This window comes from Taudactylus pleione, unplaced genomic scaffold (genome assembly GCF_031769625.1).
Source record: "Taudactylus pleione unplaced genomic scaffold, aTauple2 ptg001130l, whole genome shotgun sequence".
Lineage (NCBI taxonomy): Eukaryota > Metazoa > Chordata > Amphibia > Anura > Myobatrachidae > Taudactylus > Taudactylus pleione.
In genome coordinates, this window is record NW_028285531.1 from 24624 (window position 1) to 31441 (window position 6818).

The following is a 6818-nucleotide window of genomic DNA, read 5'->3' on the forward strand; positions in this document are numbered from 1 at the left end:
GCACATTTAAACCCGTAACAAAACCATTTATTGGAAACAAATTGCTTGACCAAATGAGCGCCAATTTCAAATGATTAAGCATAAACCTAGTCTCCCAAATTTCTATGTGGGGACAAAGTTTGCAAAATATTCAAGTTGTCCAAATGAAAAGATGGCCAATTCACGACTGCAAAAGTTCAATCTATCCATGTGCAAAAGTTCAATCTATCCGTGTGGTTGGTTGACACTTCTTGGTGCCAAAAAAGTGAAAAAGAGACGCAAACGAATTCAAATCTAAATGTGGCATCACCTGGGTGGGTTGGAAAATCAGAGCTCAAACTGTAGCATACGTTCATTATGCAATACGTTCTTTGTGCAATTGATTTCCAAATTACTCTGCAACTCAACTCCAATGATATATAATTTGGGTTCAATCCCAGACATAGGCCTAAATGGAGAAAAACAAATGTAGACACAATAAGGCAGCAGACGAGACGACACCAAATAAACAGATCTTGTTTATTTTCAGTAGTTACGTACATAAACCAAATGAAGTGTTAAGAAGTGCCAAAGTGCAAGCAGGTGAGTGCAGGAGGCGCAGCAGGTGGTGGTATTGTCATTTGATTGCATGACGTGCAGACACAGGCAAAAGACTAGTTTGTTGAATCTGTAAGAATGAAACAAAGTGAAACGAAAGAGTTAAATAGTTCTTTTCTATTTTTGGATAACAGTTTAGGAAAGGTGCACCGGTCCTGGAAGTAATGCAATACCAGGTCAATGCGTGGAGTGGGACAGAGCAAGCTCTTCTTCCATCTCCCTGTTCTAAAAATCCATTTAATATATGGCCCCCAGATAGGGGGCGTATCAGATATTAAACTGATAAGAACAGATACTACACTTGATCTTAGCCAAAAGGCCGAGAAGCGATAACCCATTAAGGGCACGGAAAAAACACGCTCCGTTCTGACCTGACTCACACAATCAAGGAGAATGCTAGAGCAGCCACCAATAATCTATGAAGAGCGGCCTCCTGCTGCTTGCGGCCCTGTCCAAGGTGCTTCCAGCTACTGCAATGACTGACCCACAGCAAGGGCCTTTTTTTTTTTTTTTTTTTTTTTTTTTTTTTGCCCACCACTTGCCTTTACCATAGCTTAGTTACAAGCAGAAGTGCTTTGGGTTTCTTTCCCATACTCTCTTGCTAGCTGCATGATTTGCATTGGCACCGCCTCCTGCAAACCTCTGCCACACCCACCCAAAAGACGCTTTGCGGCCTTCCTTTCTTCGAGCCGTGTCCCTGCAGTTTATTAGACAGTGTAACCCTTCATTGAAATGCTCAGAAACATTGCTCGGAATGTTCACAGTGTCTACGGAATGTTCAGGAAGAAGAGAATGTTGACAGTCAGAACACAGAATGTTGGTGCATTCTCATTCTAATTTTCAAACAACCAACATTCTACTCTGATGTCAGTGTGTTCTGATGTTTACAAGTATTGCACTTGCTTGCTGAGGTCCATTGGAGGGAGACACAGACCACGAGATGCTTTCTCCAATTGATTGTCCTTGCAAATAGGGACCCAAAAAGGTTTCTTGATGGTCGCACGATGCCGAAAGAGGCACATTTAAACCCGTAACAAAACCATTTATTGGAAACAAATTGCTTGACCAAATGAGCGCCAATTTCAAATGATTAAGCATAAACCTAGTCTCCCAAATTTCTATGTGGGGACAAAGTTTGCAAAATATTCAAGTTGTCCAAATGAAAAGATGGCCAATTCACGACTGCAAAAGTTCAATCTATCCATGTGCAAAAGTTCAATCTATCCGTGTGGTTGGTTGACACTTCTTGGTGCCAAAAAAGTGAAAAGAGACGCAAACGAATTCAAAATCTAAATGTGGCATCACCTGGGTGGGTTGGAAAATCAGAGCTCAAACTGTAGCATACGTTCATTATGCAATACGTTCTTTGTGCAATTGATTTCCAAATTACTCTGCAACTCAACTCCAATGATATATAATTTGGGTTCAATCCCAGACATAGGCCTAAATGGAGAAAAACAAATGTAGACACATAAGGCAGCAGACGAGACGACACCAAATAAACAGATCTTGTTTATTTTCAGTAGTTACGTACATAAACCAAATGAAGTGTTAAGAAGTGCCAAAGTGCAAGCAGGTGAGTGCAGGAGGCGCAGCAGGTGGTGGTATTGTCATTTGATTGCATGACGTGCAGACACAGGCAAAAGACTAGTTTGTTGAATCTGTAAGAATGAAACAAAGTGAAACGAAAGAGTTAAATAGTTCTTTTCTATTTTTGGATAACAGTTTAGGAAAGGTGCACCGGTCCTGGAAGTAATGCAATACCAGGTCAATGCGTGGAGTGGACAGAGCAAGCTCTTCTTCCATCTCCCTGTTCTAAAAATCCATTTAATATATGGCCCCCAGATAGGGGGCGTATCAGATATTAAACTGATAAGAACAGATACTACACTTGATCTTAGCCAAAAGGCCGAGAAGCGATAACCATTAAGGGCACGGAAAAAACACGCTCCGTTCTGACCTGACTCACACAATCAAGGAGAATGCTAGAGCAGCCACCAATAATCTATGAAGAGCGGCCTCCTGCTGCTTGCGGCCCTGTCCAAGGTGCTTCCAGCTACTGCAATGACTGACCCACAGCAAGGGCCTTTTTTTTTTTTTTTTTTTTTTTTTTTTTTGCCCACCACTTGCCTTTACCATAGCTTAGTTACAAGCAGAAGTGCTTTGGGTTTCTTTCCCATACTCTCTTGCTAGCTGCATGATTTGCATTGGCACCGCCTCCTGCAAACCTCTGCCACACCCACCCAAAAGACGCTTTGCGGCCTTCCTTTCTTCGAGCCGTGTCCCTGCAGTTTATTAGACAGTGTAACCCTTCATTGAAATGCTCAGAAACATTGCTCGGAATGTTCACAGTGTCTACGGAATGTTCAGGAAGAAGAGAATGTTGACAGTCAGAACACAGAATGTTGGTGCATTCTCATTCTAATTTTCAAACAACCAACATTCTACTCTGATGTCAGTGTGTTCTGATGTTTACAAGTATTGCACTTGCTTGCTGAGGTCCATTGGAGGGAGACACAGACCACGAGATGCTTTCTCCAATTGATTGTCCTTGCAAATAGGGACCCAAAAAGGTTTCTTGATGGTCGCACGATGCCGAAAGAGGCACATTTAAACCGTAACAAAACCATTTATTGGAAACAAATTGCTTGACCAAATGAGCGCCAATTTCAAATGATTAAGCATAAACCTAGTCTCCCAAATTTCTATGTGGGGACAAAGTTTGCAAAATATTCAAGTTGTCCAAATGAAAAGATGGCCAATTCACGACTGCAAAAGTTCAATCTATCCATGTGCAAAAGTTCAATCTATCCGTGTGGTTGGTTGACACTTCTTGGTGCCAAAAAAGTGAAAAAGAGACGCAAACGAATTCAAAATCTAAATGTGGGCATCACCCTGGGTGGGTTGGAAAATCAGAGCTCAAACTGTAGCATACGTTCATTATGCAATACGTTCTTTGTGCAATTGATTTCCAAATTACTCTGCAACTCAACTCCAATGATATATAATTTGGGTTCAATCCCAGACATAGGCCTAAATGGAGAAAAACAAATGTAGACACAATAAGGCAGCAGACGAGACGACACCAAATAAACAGATCTTGTTTATTTTCAGTAGTTACGTACATAAACCAAATGAAGTGTTAAGAAGTGCCAAAGTGCAAGCAGGTGAGTGCAGGAGGCGCAGCAGGTGGTGGTATTGTCATTTGATTGCATGACGTGCAGACACAGGCAAAAGACTAGTTTGTTGAATCTGTAAGAATGAAACAAAGTGAAACGAAAGAGTTAAATAGTTCTTTTCTATTTTTGGATAACAGTTTAGGAAAGGTGCACCGGTCCTGGAAGTAATGCAATACCAGGTCAATGCGTGGAGTGGACAGAGCAAGCTCTTCTTCCATCTCCCTGTTCTAAAAATCCATTTAATATATGGCCCCCAGATAGGGGGCGTATCAGATATTAAACTGATAAGAACAGATACTACACTTGATCTTAGCCAAAAGGCCGAGAAGCGATAACCCATTAAGGGCACGGAAAAAACACGCTCCGTTCTGACCTGACTCACACAATCAAGGAGGAATGCTAGAGCAGCCACCAATAATCTATGAAGAGCGGCCTCCTGCTGCTTGCGGCCCTGTCCAAGGTGCTTCCAGCTACTGCAATGACTGACCCACAGCAAGGGCCTTTTTTTTTTTTTTTTTTTTTTTTTTTTTGCCCACCACTTGCCTTTACCATAGCTTAGTTACAAGCAGAAGTGCTTTGGGTTTCTTTCCCATACTCTCTTGCTAGCTGCATGATTTGCATTGGCACCGCCTCCTGCAAACCTCTGCCACACCCACCCAAAAGACGCTTTGCGGCCTTCCTTTCTTCGAGCCGTGTCCCTGCAGTTTATTAGACAGTGTAACCCTTCATTGAAATGCTCAGAAACATTGCTCGGAATGTTCACAGTGTCTACGGAATGTTCAGGAAGAAGAGAATGTTGACAGTCAGAACACAGAATGTTGGTGCATTCTCATTCTAATTTTCAAACAACCAACATTCTACTCTGATGTCAGTGTGTTCTGATGTTTACAAGTATTGCACTTGCTTGCTGAGGTCCATTGGAGGGAGACACAGACCACGAGATGCTTTCTCCAATTGATTGTCCTTGCAAATAGGGACCCAAAAAGGTTTCTTGATGGTCGCACGATGCCGAAAGAGGCACATTTAAACCCGTAACAAAACCATTTATTGGAAACAAATTGCTTGACCAAATGAGCGCCAATTTCAAATGATTAAGCATAAACCTAGTCCTCCAAATTTCTATGTGGGGACAAAGTTTGCAAAATATTCAAGTTGTCAAATGAAAAGATGGCCAATTCACGACTGCAAAAGTTCAATCTATCCATGTGCAAAAGTTCAATCTATCCGTGTGGTTGGTTGACACTTCTTGGTGCCAAAAAAGTGAAAAGAGACGCAAACGAATTCAAAATCTAAATGTGGCATCACCTGGGTGGGTTGGAAAATCAGAGCTCAAACTGTAGCATACGTTCATTATGCAATACGTTCTTTGTGCAATTGATTTCCAAATTACTCTGCAACTCAACTCCAATGATATATAATTTGGGTTCAATCCCAGACATAGGCCTAAATGGAGAAAAACAAATGTAGACACAATAAGGCAGCAGACGAGACGACACCAAATAAACAGATCTTGTTTATTTTCAGTAGTTACGTACATAAACCAAATGAAGTGTTAAGAAGTGCCAAAGTGCAAGCAGGTGAGTGCAGGAGGCGCAGCAGGTGGTTGGTATATGTCATTTGATTGCATGACGTGCAGACACAGGCAAAAGACTAGTTTGTTGAATCTGTAAGAATGAAACAAAGTGAAACGAAAGAGTTAAATAGTTCTTTTCTATTTTTGGATAACAGTTTAGGAAAGGTGCACCGTCCTGGAAGTAATGCAATACCAGGTCAATGCGTGGAGTGGACAGAGCAAGCTCTTCTTCCATCTCCCTGTTCTAAAAATCCATTTAATATATGGCCCCCAGATAGGGGGCGGTATCAGATATTAAACTGATAAGAACAGATACTACACTTGATCTTAGCCAAAAGGCCGAGAAGCGATAACCATTAAGGGCACGGAAAAAACACGCTCCGTTCTGACCTGACTCACACAATCAAGGAGAATGCTAGAGCAGCCACCAATAATCTATGAAGAGCGGCCTCCTGCTGCTTGCGGCCCTGTCAAGGTGCTTCAGCTACTGCAATGACTGACCCACAGCAAGGGCCTTTTTTTTTTTTTTTTTTTTTTTTTTTTTGCCCACCACTTGCCTTTACCATAGCTTAGTTACAAGCAGAAGTGCTTTGGGTTTCTTTCCCATACTCTCTTGCTAGCTGCATGATTTGCATTGCACCGCCTCCTGCAAACCTCTGCCACACCCACCCAAAAGACGCTTTGCGGCCTTCCTTTCTTCGAGCCGTGTCCCTGCAGTTTATTAGACAGTGTAACCCTTCATTGAAATGCTCAGAAACATTGCTCGGAATGTTCACAGTGTCTACGGAATGTTCAGGAAGAAGAGAATGTTGACAGTCAGAACACAGAATGTTGGTGCATTCTCATTCTAATTTTCAAACAACCAACATTCTACTCTGATGTCAGTGTGTTCTGATGTTTACAAGTATTGCACTTGCTTGCTGAGGTCCATTGGAGGGAGACACAGACCACGAGATGCTTTCTCCAATTGATTGTCCTTGCAAATAGGGACCCAAAAAGGTTTCTTGATGGTCGCACGATGCCGAAAGAGGCACATTTAAACCCGTAACAAAACCATTTATTGGAAACAAATTGCTTGACCAAATGAGCGCCAATTTCAAATGATTAAGCATAAACCTAGTCTCCCAAATTTCTATGTGGGACAAAGTTTGCAAATATTCAAGTTGTCCAAATGAAAAGATGGCCCAATTCACGACTGCAAAAGTTCAATCTATCCATGTGCAAAAGTTCAATCTATCCGTGTGGTTGGTTGACACTTCTTGGTGCCAAAAAGTGAAAAAGAGACGCAAACGAATTCAAATCTAAATGTGGCATCACCCTGGGTGGGTTGGAAAATCAGAGCTCAAACTGTAGCATACGTTCATTATGCAATACGTTCTTTGTGCAATTGATTCCAAATTACTCTGCAACTCAACTCCAATGATATATAATTTGGGTTCAATCCCAGACATAGGCCTAAATGGAGAAAAACAAATGTAGACACAATAAGG

General features: G+C 41.7%; 4 non-coding genes across 4 annotated transcripts; all 4 read right to left on the bottom strand.

The window, feature by feature from the left end:
- Positions 1-715: 715 nt before the first annotated feature.
- On the bottom strand, positions 716-907 carry LOC148453565 (U2 spliceosomal RNA). Its single transcript, XR_015874919.1, has one exon. It is a non-coding gene; the product is annotated as a U2 spliceosomal RNA (small nuclear RNA).
- A 1399-nt stretch (positions 908-2306) lies between these two features.
- Positions 2307-2497, bottom strand: LOC148453566 (U2 spliceosomal RNA). The gene has a single exon (XR_015874916.1). It is a non-coding gene; the product is annotated as a U2 spliceosomal RNA (small nuclear RNA).
- Positions 2498-3897: 1400 nt separating this feature from the next.
- On the bottom strand, positions 3898-4088 carry LOC148453567 (U2 spliceosomal RNA). The gene has a single exon (XR_015874918.1). It is a non-coding gene; the product is annotated as a U2 spliceosomal RNA (small nuclear RNA).
- Positions 4089-5488: 1400 nt separating this feature from the next.
- Positions 5489-5679, bottom strand: LOC148453568 (U2 spliceosomal RNA). Its single transcript, XR_015874921.1, has one exon. It is a non-coding gene; the product is annotated as a U2 spliceosomal RNA (small nuclear RNA).
- Positions 5680-6818: the final 1139 nt, after the last annotated feature.